We start from the raw sequence: 13775 nt of genomic DNA on the forward strand, positions 1-13775 counted from the left end.
AGAAATTAAAAATAAATTTGCTGGTTTAACGCAATAGCATAATCCTCCTCTATCCCTCATTTCTAAGTGCATAATCTTAAATTTCATGTTTATTATTCCCAAGCATGCTTTATAAACTGCCCTTTTAACTAACTAAACTATACACCTTGAAAGAAAAGACAACTGATGCTTATCAAGGGACAAAATTACATGTCAGACACTAAACTAAGGCATATCCTTTTCTCATTTGACAATTTATATAATTTCAACCATATGTATCATCTCGATTAATAAATCAATCGCCATGCTGCTCTCATCCATTACACAGACACTAATTTTAACTTGGTAAGGTAAACAGACACCCAATTCAGCACCACAAATGTTTTTATCACCATAGGCACCTTTTTATGAGTTTCATCCTTTCATAAGGCTACCATTTCATAAGGCTATTAAGCAACAAACTACATGGTTTTTGCCACCATTTTCCTATCTCTTTGAAAATAGACAATTCATTTAAGATAATTGGTAAGGCCTATCTAATCAGTAAATGAGACCTGACAGTAGACTTCTACCCCAATTTGTTGATTGCTTCACATATAAGCTACAACAGTGTTATCAGCAGCTTTTTAAATATTTAATTATATTATATAACTTAATAGTAACTTATCCTCAACATAAAGTAACAAGAGCAGAATTCAACCAACGAATTAATAGAAGGGAATTTCCTCAATCTGGTAAAGAGCATCTTAGAAAAACTCACAGTTAACATCATACTTAATGGTGAGGGATTTAAAATTTTTCATCTTAAGATCAGGGAAAAAAAAAAGATGTCTGTTCTTACCACTTCTACTTTTTAAAATTATTATTTTTTAATTTTTTATTTCAAATTAATATCACTGTACAAATTTTTAGGTTACACTGTCTCACTTTCAGGTCTTATCACTTCTAATCATTTAAGAAGTAGAGGTTCTTTAAAAAAAAAAAAAAGAAAAAGAAAAAGAAGAAGAAGAAGTAGAGGTTCTAGCCAAGCAAGAAAATGAAATAAAAGTCATACAACTTTTAGGCAGAAAAATGAAATAAAAGTCATAACTTGGGGAGAAAAAAAAGAAGTGAAACTACACCTATTTGCAGATAACAAATCCTGTGTACATAAAATAGTAAAGAATCAACTAAAAAATGATTAGAATATAAAAGTGTTTAATAAGGTTAAAGGACATTAAAGATGAATATGTAAAAATCCACTATTTCTATATTCTTGAAACACACCAAAAATAAAATTAAGAAAATAGTTTCATTTACAAAATATTAAAAATAACACATTTAGCAAAAAGAAGTACACAACTTAGTACTCTGAAAATTACAGAACATTGTTGAAGAAATTGAAGATGACCTAAATACATGGAAAGATATCCCATGCTCATGAATCAAAAGACTAATATTGTTAAAGAAACCAATTGAGCTACAGATTCAAGACAATCTCTATCAAAATCCCAGCTAGCTTCTTTGCAGAAATTGACAATCTTATTCTAAAATTCACAAGGAAATGCAAAGGTCCCAGAATAACCAAAACAATCTTGTAAAAGAAAAAATAAACGTGGAGGACTCATACTTCACATTCTCAAAACTTATTACAAAGCTACAATAACCCAAACAGTGTGGTATAACCAGCAAAAGGACAGACATATAAGCCAATGGAATAGAAATAAAGATTTACAATAAATTGTTATAGATAAGGTTTATAAGACCATTCAAGGGGAAAAGAACAGCATTTTCAACTATGAGTGCTGGGAAAACTAGACAGCCACATACAAAAGAATGAAGTTTGACCTCTGTCTCTTGCGAGATGCAAAAATTAACTCCTCATGAATCAAAGACCAAAATTTAAAAGCTAAAACTAAAATCTTAGAAGGAAACACAATACAAAAACCTTCAATGACTTTGGAATACGCAAAGGTTCCTTAGATATAAACCAAAGAGAACAAGCAACAAAACAGGGGAAAAAAGTTTAACTGGACCTCATCAAAATTAAAACTTTTTGTGCTGCAAAGGAGACCATCAAGAAAATGAAAGGAAAAATTTTCACGCGCTGGGAGAAAACATCTGTAAATCAAATATCCAATAAGGGACTGTGTCTAGAATATATAACTGTTTAAAAACCAAATAATCCCCCCAAAATGAGTAATGACTTGAGTAGATATTTCCACAAAAAGGCCAAGAAGCCAACAGTACATAAGCAATAAACATTAAAAGATGCTCAACATTGTTAGTTATCAGGGAAATACAAATCAAAACCACACTTCCCACCCATCAGGACAGCTATAATCAAAGAGAATAATGAGTGTTAGCAAGGACATGGAGAAGCTGAAACACTCATACAAGTCTCGTGGGATTATAAAATGGTGCAGCTGCTTTAAAAAACAATCATGCAATTCCTCAACATATTAAACAAAGAATTGCCATATGACCCAGCAATTCCACTCCTAGCTATACACCCAACAGAAACAAAAACACATGTCAACACACCAATGCTTACAGAAGCACTGCTCCAAAAACAAGAAACAACCCAAATGTCCAGCAACTGATAAATGGATAAATTGTGGTATCACCCATATAATGAAATTATCACTTACTCACAAAAAGAAATGAAGTACTGATACATAAAGGAACCCTGAAAAACATATTGAATGAAAGAAGCCAGTCACAAAAAACCACATACTGAATGATTCCACTTATAGCAGTAGTCCTCCCTTATCCATGGGGATACATTCCAAGACACTGAGCAGATACCTGAAATTGTAGTTAATACTAAACTCTATACACACTATGTTTTCTCCTATACATACATATACATCTCCTATAATAAAGTTTAATTTATAAATTAGGCATAAGAGATTAAAAAAATAACATAGAACAATTTAAAAAACAACACTGTTCATCAATTCATGAATATTTTTCTTACTGCAGATCCTAGCAATCTCAGCATATGATTTTTTTTTTCTTTCCTTTAAAAAATCAAAAACTTTAACCCTTTCACTTAAAGGAAGTACTTTACCACTTCCCTTGGCATATTCAAAGTGCCAAAATCACTACTCTTGTGCTTTGGAGCCAATAAGTAAGATAAAGGTAACTTGAACACAAAGAGTGTGATATCTCAACATGCAATCTAATAATCCAGACAGCTCCGAAGTGACTAATGAGTGGGTAACATATGTATGGTTACACTGAACATGCTGCACAAAGGGACGATTCACATCCTGGGTGGATCAGAGCAGGACAGCATGAGATCTCATCACACGAATCAGAAAGAGCACAAAATTTAAAACTTACAAATTATTTCTAGAATTTTCCATTTACTATACCTATCGTTGCCCATGAGTAGCTGAAACTGTAGAAAACAAAATCGCACATAAGGGGAGACTACTGTATACGAAATGTCCAGAATAGGCAAATATATTGAGACAGAAAAGAGAGTAGTGATTTTTTAGGATTAGAGGGTCTGGGGAGGAAATAAGGGGTGGCTGATTAGTAAAACGCACAGATTTCCTTATGAAGTAATGAAATGCTCTAATGTTGTGGTGAAAGATAACACAACTCTGGAAATATGCTACGAACCACTAAATCGTACACTTTAAACAGGTTCCTGGTATGATATGTGAACTGTACTTCAATAAACATGATATATTTTTTTAAATACCAGAATTTCAGTTGAGTGTTTTTCATTTCTTTTTAACCTAACACTTTTTACTGAATACAGGTGAATACTTAAAGTATAGATATTAATAAAGTCTTCAACACCTGGAAAAACAACTAACTTTTAGCAGGACTAGAAAGTCTTAATTGAAACAAAAAAATTCTCTTCTACTGTAAGATGGTACTATAACCAAAAGGCCATATATGTAATTAATGCTGGTAAATTTACTTTAAAATGAGGTATGCTTTTTGAACTTTCTAAAGTTTACATATCGCTTTGTCACATCAATAGTCTTTACTCAGATGATGTGTCTTGCTACTATTTACTGTATTTGCCAGTATTTAAAAGGTATCCTTTCGGAATAATTATTGTGAATGGACTCTAACACTTATATTTATGAATTGTTTTAATGAAATACTTTGGCACTTTCCACCATGACCCTTAGTATAAGATTGATACATTTCAAGTATCAAAGGTTTGATGTCAGAAAATATCTTAAATATAATATCATTATGACATGCTTCTAAAGTCATTTCACAAAGAACAGAAGATGAAGTAAGTAAAAGATACAATATTAACGAGCTACACAGTGCTGGGAACATAGGACATACTTTAATAATGACTAAAATAATATGTAACTGACATGTAAAATAATTGTTAAGTGAAAAAACTATTCTTTTAGAAAGCAAAGACAATAATCTAGAACATTTTAACAAACTTGTAAACTAATATGCTGGCATGTTTACATACAAAAAATAATAAAATATACCCATTTAAACACTGCCTAACAGATAAAACATAGTATCATTAAAATTAATCAAATCTGACAGGAGAGGCATTTTCAGGCTTTTAGAGCTTGCTTAGTTTAATTTTCTACTTCAAATATAAAATATCCCTTTAAAAGAAATCTACACTTGCTTATCACTACATAAGGATGAAAGCCTTCTTTAATATAAAAAAACATACCCCAAAGGGAGCCCCCTGCAGCCATCTTATCAGTTCTTTCATAGCAACACAAACTGAAATACAATTTGCATAGTCACTGTGGTTGGCTAATGAAAGCAGGGTCATGTAACCAATCAGAAAACTAGAAGTTGGGCAACCGTAAGTGAAGAATTTTAAATCTGCCTGGCAACAGCCTAAAAATAGAAACAATATTCTAGTATGAGTCCCAAAATAGATGTGTATTCATGAAGAAAAGCAAAACCAGCAGCCAAAACACTTTATTTTCTTGAGAAAAAATATATGCCTTGCATTTCATCACCTATAATAGTAACCTGACATTTTTTCTTATTAAGTACCAATTAAAGAAAAATGAATGCTAAGCTAAAAAATAATGGGCCATTTTTAAGTATCATGACATTGTCTCTATATTTTTTTCACGTATGTGTGTATGTGTAGATCCATACCCATATGTATTTTTGTTTTTCTATTTTTAGGAGAATCATAAGGACTTGAATCACAGTGCTAATACATTCAAGGCTCTCTAAAATCTAAACACTGCTGCATTTTTTTCCAGTAATTATTTGGGAAGCTGATTTATTGATTAAAACAAATGTTAGTGTGTGTTAAAAATACAAAGTTTAAATAACTTATCAAAGCAGACCTATGAATAAGGGACAATGCCTTGTTTTTTTTTGAAAACAGTGTCACTTTGTGACCCTTGGCAGAGTGCTGTGCGTCATAGCTCACAGTGACATCAAACTCTTAGGGTCAAGTGATCATCATTTTTAGTAGAGGCAAGGTCTCACTCTTGCTCAGACTGGTCCCTCTTCCAATTGAATAAACCTTATTTATTTCTTAACACAAACTTCTCCCAAAATACAGTAATTTATCTTTCACATAGTAGGCATTCAATTATTTTCTACATGAAGTTAAAATAATTATCTTATTGCTCATGTCAAATAAGTTAAAGTAACCACGCAAACAATCTATATGACACTGTTAGATTTGATTTTCCAATTTTACATAAAATAGGTAACGTTGACAATATTTGATATGTCTATTCTGTTACCCAGATAACAACATATATTGCCATTCTAACTTTCCCACTTAGAAGTGCTTAATATGCATGTTGCTTTGTATATTACACATTCCCTCTAGAGTGAATTTTAAAGATGTCAAACAATTTACAATCTAACATAACTATAAAGACATTTACAGGATAGTTAAGTAATGACCAAATTTTTAAAAAGAAAGAAATGAATAGAAAGAATGAAAGGGAAAACCAAATAACAAAAGAACATCTTTCAAGAATTCAAATTACAGCCCCTGAAATGAAATGCTGAATGAACAATCAAGTAATGTTAAAATAAATGCTATTTATTAATATTAAAGTACATGTTCTATATACATTTCTTACATTAAATCCTTCATCAATGTGTTTTGGTGAGATAATAAGTTAATTTTTAAAATGTTTTCCTTGGTCACTATTTGTTATCTAAAATGCAAAATGAATCATCTACATAACACTAGGAAAGTTTAAACACTTAATGTGAAAATTATACGTAAAGGACTTATTTTGATAAGGTGAGGTGAGGTAGAATCTCGACTATGATCCCAGTACTTTGAGAGCCTAGACAGAAGAATTGCTGGAGGCCAGGAGTTTAAGATTAGCCCAAGCAAGAACAAGACCCAGTCTCTACAATTAGCGGGGCAGGATAGCGCAGGTCCCAGCTACTTAGGAGACTGAGGAAGGAGAATCGCCCAGGTGTCTTGAGGTTGCAGTGAGCTACAATAATAATGACACCGCTGCACTTTAGCCCAGGTGACAGAGTAAGACCTTGTCTCAAAAAAGAAAAATGACCACTGCACTTTAGCCCAGGTGACAGAGTAAGACCCTGTCTCAAAAAAAAAATGAAGAAAGATTTCTCAAAATAATAACATTATTTCTTTTGAAAAAAAAAACAAAAAAGCATATAAGCGCATAGAGCAATTTTAAGTAACAGAAGCTTTGACTAATATTCTTTTTAATCTAACAGTGGGTAGGTTTTAAAATTAAGTTTAACCACACTTTTAAAACATGAAATGCTGTTATTTTAAACATTGGTCTACATGAAAAGTAGCTTAGTTATTTCTCTTTTTTTTTTTTTTGGTAGAGACAGAGTCTCACTTTACCGCCTTCAGTAGAGTGCCATGATGTCACAGGACTCACAGCAACCTCTAGCTCTTGGGCTTCAGCGATTCTCCTGCCTCAGCCTCCCGACCGAGCAGTTGGAACTACAGGTGCCCGCCACAACGCCCGGCTATTTTTTGGTTGCAGTTCAGCCGGGGCTGGGTTTGAACCCGCCACCCTTGGTACATGGGGTCGGCGCCCTACTCACTGAGCCAAAGGCGCCACCCAGTTATTTTTCTTAATGGTGCATTCATACGTGACAAATGAATCCAAAATCTCATTACAAAATATTTATAATCTTTTACTTACATAAACCTTATTTATTTACTTATCTCAACAAATAAATGATTATCCTCATCACAAAAGAAAGCAATATGAATCAACCTATGAGTTGCAATTAGTGGGAAAGTATTAATCTATCACAAATATATCAAACGCTATACTAAGAAAGGACTGAAAGTAAGAAAAATTCTTTGATAAGACCAGATATCAAATATCACCTTAAATATAAGTCTCAGCATTTCATATTTTCTCAAGTAGTATTTAAAGCAGTTACAATACTTTAAAAAAAATATTTACTTACACTGGCCAGTTTTGTTTCAAAAACACTGCAAAAGCATGACATTTGCTGAACATTATTCACACATGACATACCAATCGGAATTTGTGGGGATGTGAATAATCAAGACAGTTTAGATCAATTAGTATGAGCAACTAAAACACCCTAGAGAAGTTTAGCGATTTTTCAGGAACATCACTCTGAATATCTTCTCTTTCTCTCTTCTCGTGCCTCTCCCCATACATATAAAAATAAAAATAAAACCACAGGAGTTTTAAAGGGCAGCTCAGAACCAGATGTTTTGAAGCCCTAGCCTTTGTATACAGAGGTTTAGCTTTAATCATGAACTAAAGAAAGAAATCTCCTCTTCTAGATTCTGTAGAAAACATAAATTCTGGGCGAGGCCTGTGGCTCAGTGGGTAGGGCGCCGGCCCCATATGCCGAGGGTGGTGGGTTCAAACCCAGCCCCGGCCAAACTGCAACAACAAAAAAAAATAGCCGGGCGTTATGGCGGGCGCCTGTAGTCCCAGCTACTTGGGAGGGTCCCAGCTACTTGGGAGGCTAAGTCAAGAGAATCGCCTAAGCCCAAGGATTCGGAGGTTGCTGTGAGCTGTGTGACACCACGGCACTCTACCGAGGGCGATAAGGTGAGACTCTGTCTCTACAAAAAAAAAAAAAAAAAAAGAAAACATAAATTCCTCTTTGCACCATCTATTTTTCTCTTCTATAGCAGAATAAGATAGGTGGTTATCCCTCCCTGAAAATCTAATTAATTATTTTATCACAACTTTTCAACCAATTCTGTTTATAAATCTACATCTTTCTTAAATTAGAACTTTAAAAAAAAAATGCTTTTAAATAGAAAACTGTGCTAAGCCTACAACAAAGAATGGACGGGCCTCTCCCCCTGTAGTAAAATAATAAAATTATATACCCATTTTAAGACTTTCCTAACAATGCAAGAATACAATCTATTTCTGGCAAATGTTCATAATCGGTTTCGTTTAGAGATTGCACCATTAGAAGGTATTACCAAAAGTTTAAGAGGTACTTGAAGAAAACAGTTTCTTTCATCCAAACCCAGGAATTACCACTTACTTTTACCTTTTAGAACCTGAAAACATCTGTAGAGATCTGACGAAAAATACTACGCTTTGGACATTCTCTTAACCTCTCACCTGCTAATAATTATCAAATGAGCCAATGTTCATAAATTCTAAAACTGTATTAACCGATACCCATAAATACTGAGAGCTCACATTCTTCAGCTCTCAATTAAACCTGTTCGTAAGTTGTGGCTGCTACTCAGTTGTACATTTTTATTATAAATTATAGAATTCAATTAAATTTTGAGTAAACTGATGAAATATGAGTGCAAAAAAAAAGATACAAAATTTGCATCCATAAGAGAGACAGATACAAGAAAACCAAATACACAATCAGGTGTGAGACATCTTAGGCAAATCATTTAACATCTTTAGTGCTAAAATTTTCCATCTGAAATACAGAAAAAGTAAAGCAGAAGACTTTAACAAATGCTTCAATTTTGGTTCTTTATTAACACTTTAGTGAATTCCACCACAAAATGCAACGCTCTTTAAGCAATGATAAAGATGGATAACTTTATTCATATATTCGATATTCATCAAATGCCTATATGGTCCTTATTACACAGGACAATTTTTAAGTCACTACAAGTAAGGATATGATTAAAAATACAAAAGTTTAGTCTAATAGTAAAGGGTTACTTTTTGTAGATTTTAATATTTACAAGAAAGAAAAATACAGGCAGTAATACAATGTATGGCTATTCTTCAAGTATGACCACAAAAATTAGAAGTGCTCTAATTTCAATGAACTGCCACATCTCCATTACAGACTGCTTAATCCTAGTAATCAAAAAAAAAACAAAAAAAAACTTTCAAATGTGTAATTACAAACATAAACTCTACAGACCCATTTCTGTCTTCATGATAGGGTTAGTGCTCCCAATTTTGATGAACCAGATTTCTGAAAACTGATTACATTTTTAAAAAAAGGAAAAAAAAAAATCACAATGTAAATTGAGTGAGGAGGAAGAGTATGCCTTTCCAATCACAATTTCAATTGCACTCTGCTCATAACCCTATTTATAATTCAGTTATAGTCACAAGACTTCACAAGTAGTTGCTAAGCAACAGCAGCATGCTGAGTTCAGGGTTATTGGAAATCTGGCTATCTGCCACATGAAAATATTTAACTGAGCCTAGAGCCTCCAGAATTTAAAAAAGGAGTAAGTGGGAGAGAAGGAGGAGCCACGGGGGGTGGGGGGAGAGAGAAGAAGGTAAGGGAGAGGAAGGAAAGGAGGAAAAAAGAAAAAAAAGAACAATCCCAAGGAAATTTAGTGATAAATGCAATAAGCTCCCAAGTACAGATATTATAACTAAGCTATTTCAAGGGTTCACAAATTCAGATCTAGACCAGCTAGCATAACATAGTGGTTACACAAATTCAAATCTAAGACCTTATTTTGGTATTTCCAAACACTACATTTCTCTTCTAAATTTTATCATATTTTCTATGTTAAGATAAAGTCTCAGAAGCTATTCTACTTGTAAACAACAAAAAAATTCAATCAGCCATATCACTTGTCAATCGCACAAAAACCAATTCAACAAATATATTGGACAAAAATACAGCAGTTAAGAGAGACTAACCCAACAGTTTGTGAGAACTGGGACTGTTACATCTCTAAGGCCAGAAGACAAATGATATACTTTCTTCAAATTTCTTTATCCCCATATGCCTGGTTAACTACTAAAAGATAACTTTTCAACCTAAACAGTACTGTTTTTCAATTTTAAATACCTCTAATACCTTAAAAATATGCATATTAAGAAATTTATTGACAACCCAAAGAATCACAAAAATTAACTAAGTCATTTCTCAGCAGAAATTCAAAAGGCACCAAATGCCTTTCAATACTCACTGATGAAAATAAAAATTAAGAACATAAAACTCACTCCTTAATCTGATAAAAATCCCTTCAAACCAACAGGAAACTTCATAAGTAGCTGTTAAGTGCCACAGGCAGTCCTTTTAAAGGCAAAAACAAAGGCTGTAATACTACATTCCATGTTGCTATAGAAATCATGACCAAAGCAGTAAGACCTCAAACAGGAGAAACAAAAAAGAAAACATTCAGAATCGCAAAAAAAGGTATCTAGAAACAATGATGAAAAAATTCATAGAGCTAAGAAAATGTTAACAGTTATAAAATATTAGAACTAAGATTCAAAGCAAAAAAATAAATAAATAAAACCGTTCTTCCTGAATAAAGTTTGTTTCTTTTATGCTGGACAAAATTTATTAAAGACAATTCTAATGAAACTTCACGTAGGTATTCTGTAACATGACAAACTTTTTTAAGTTAACATATAAGAGGAAAAAATGCTAAGAAGAAAAAAATTGAAATCAAAACTAATGAATGATGTTTGCCCTCTCATATGTGACAGCACATATGACAGATTATCATTAAGTATTTAAAAAATGAGTACAATAGAATAATTATCCAAAAGACACAAACAAGAGAATGTAATCTATGACAGATAAAATATCACAAATTAATAAGAAACAGATGGATTTTGAAACGAATACTTGAGAATGGTTTTAAAAATACCAGCTGAGTATGAGTGCAGTATCAGACTAGAAAATTTCAAAGGCACACAAAGTACTCCAAGTAACCACAAATTTTGAGAAATACTTGAAAAAACAAAAGGCATAATGATATAGGATTAGTATCCAAAATAAAAAAGAACATCTATTAGTAAAAACACCCCAATTAAAAAAATATATAAGAGAAACATCAACAAGCAATTCAAAAACAAAAATATAAGAAAAGACATCCAGCTTCATTAATCAGATAAAAAAAAACAAAATGAAAAATTACATTTTTATAATATCAGGCTGGCAACTGTGGTTAGCATTACTCTACCTAAGTGAGCAGTTTCATATACTGGTAGTAGAAGAGTTCATTGTCTTAACCATTTTTAAGGACAAACAAGCAATAACTATGCATCACTTTGACACACCAAAGGCACTTTAAAAGGCAACTATCTTAAGACATACTAATATTACTACCATGTTTTATAAGAGAATGTATCAAGATGCCTACTGCTGCACTGTAATATCGAAAAACAAACAAAAAAATCTATCACTAAGAGAACAGTTTTAAAAAACTACTGGAACATCCGCATTAAAGAACATTAGGAGTTTTTTTAAATGTGATAGATCTCTTTTCCAGGAATTAAAAAAAATCTCTGAAAAATACAAAATATTACATGTACCAAAAAAACCAATGGCACAACTCTTAGTAACTAGCACTGCTAACCCTGGGGCCAGACTTATCTTTTTAAACACCAGTACTGTTGTTTCCTGTCCTAGTTAAGTTACCTGTCCAAGATATATATGCTCGCCTTGCCTCAATATCCTCATCTATGAAACTGACACTATGATAATGTCTGCCCTCACAGAAATGTTACAGGAATTAAATAACATAAACAGAAAGTACTTATAGTATAAACAGTCACTAAATGTTTTTGGTTTTCATGTCATTGTATGTTAAAACACACACAAAAGTCTAAACTTGTATATAGGTACACAATTGATTTTTTTTGAGACAATCTCACCCACTCTGTTGCCCAGGCTTGAGTGCCATGGCATCATAGCATACAGCAACTTCAAACTCTTGGACTCAAGCAATCCTTTTGCCTCAGCCTCCCAAGTAACAGGGATTACAGGCACGTGCCACTAACTCTTGGCTACATTTTTTCAGTAGAGATGAGGTGTTGCTCTTGCTCAAGCTAGTGTCTAACTCCTGAGCTCAAGCAATCCACCCACCTTGATCTCCCAAAGTGCTAGGATTGCAAGCATGAGCCACCGCACCTGGCCTACACAAATGATATTTTTAAAGTCTGGGAGGATAAATGTCAAACTAGTTAAAGCAGCTCACTTCGTATAGACAAGGGGATGTAAAAATAGACTTTCACTTAGACCTGATACTCCATTTTAAATCATCATATGGAAACATTCATGTAATGTGTGTTTGAACACCTAAATTCATCTGATTTTCACTCTTCTTTGCTAGTGCTAGGCAAGGGCAACAGTGTCATTTACAGATGTGGACAGGGAAGTGACTTAAGCAAATACTGTGCCTCAGTAGAGACAAGGAAGCTACCGTCCAAAAATCAATTTACTATCAAGTACCACTTCTCCATCCTTCATAACCACGTGAATCATTAGCATCCAACTAAAGTAGGAAATCTGAAATACAGAAAAGAATACAATCAAAAAGCAAAAAGAAAAGGTGCCAAAGCCCACAAAAACACTACCTAATCAGTAGTTAGTGCAGAATGAACATAAGACACTTTAAAATTCTTTATTTTTTAAAATCTTCAAACTATGTAAGATCCTATTTTACCCAAATGAGTAAATATAAAAAGAAGTCAATCTGAAATCTTAGCAATTCAAAATATGAGCTGTATGAACACAGATGTAGTGACCTAATCAAGACCAGATGTTCTCTCATGTTATATAAAGGAAGAACATACAAGCTAAGCGACATGGGGATGTATTCAGAAGCAGTAACTTTCACTTAAGAGGAGTTTGGGGTTGGGGGGGGAGGAAGAGGGGAAAGATAAGAAAAATTTCAGAGAGCTGAAAAAAATGTGCAAGTTTTCTAATAATAAAGTCTTACTGAATACCAAAACAGACTAAATTAAAACAAGCAAAGCAAGTTCTGACACCTACATATAATAAGATTTCAGAAAGCCAATATGAGGAAAAACGAGTAATTTAGGAAAGAGTAAAAAAATCATCTAACTACAAAGTAATAAGATTAAGCTGACATCAGACATGCCATCAGCAATACTGAATGTTAAATGACAATACTTTAAGGTTCGGGGGGGGGGGATTATTTTTACTCTGAAATTTTACTGCCAGCTAAACTAGCAATCAGGAAGATGGGAAAATAAAGATATTAATTCTAAGCAAAGACGAAGAAACAAGACCCTTGCTAAAATAATTACATGAAGATATATATACGACAGATATAAAACAGCAAAAGACTCTAGGAAGAAACTCAAATAAGAAAACCAGCAAAGGGGCAGCACCTGTGGCTCAAGGAGTAGGCTGCCAGCCCCATACGCCGGAGGTGTGGGGTTCAAAACCCAGCCCCGGCCAAAAACTGCAAAAAAAAAAAAAACCAGCAAAGCTACAAAGAACAAGAAAAACTCACGGGTAGGCTGAAACCGTCTTTATATTAAATATATTATGTGTCTCAGCTAATTACACTGTAGGAGTTAGCAGATTTAGAAGTTTCAGAATATGTAGCAAAAAAAAAGAAAAAACTGTATCAGTCAGAGAAAAATCTATCAAGTTTCAAAATGGGTAAA

The 13775-nt window shown here is 33.2% G+C and overlaps 1 protein-coding gene across 7 annotated transcripts in view; it reads right to left on the reverse strand.

Moving 5' to 3' along the window:
* Window positions 1-13775, reverse strand: part of ATF7IP (activating transcription factor 7 interacting protein) — a 163481-nt gene that overhangs the window by 117124 nt on the left and 32582 nt on the right. The gene's annotated exons all lie outside the window — the stretch shown is intronic.

This window comes from Nycticebus coucang, chromosome 12 (assembly GCF_027406575.1).
Source record: "Nycticebus coucang isolate mNycCou1 chromosome 12, mNycCou1.pri, whole genome shotgun sequence".
Taxonomy (NCBI): Eukaryota; Metazoa; Chordata; class Mammalia; order Primates; family Lorisidae; genus Nycticebus; species Nycticebus coucang.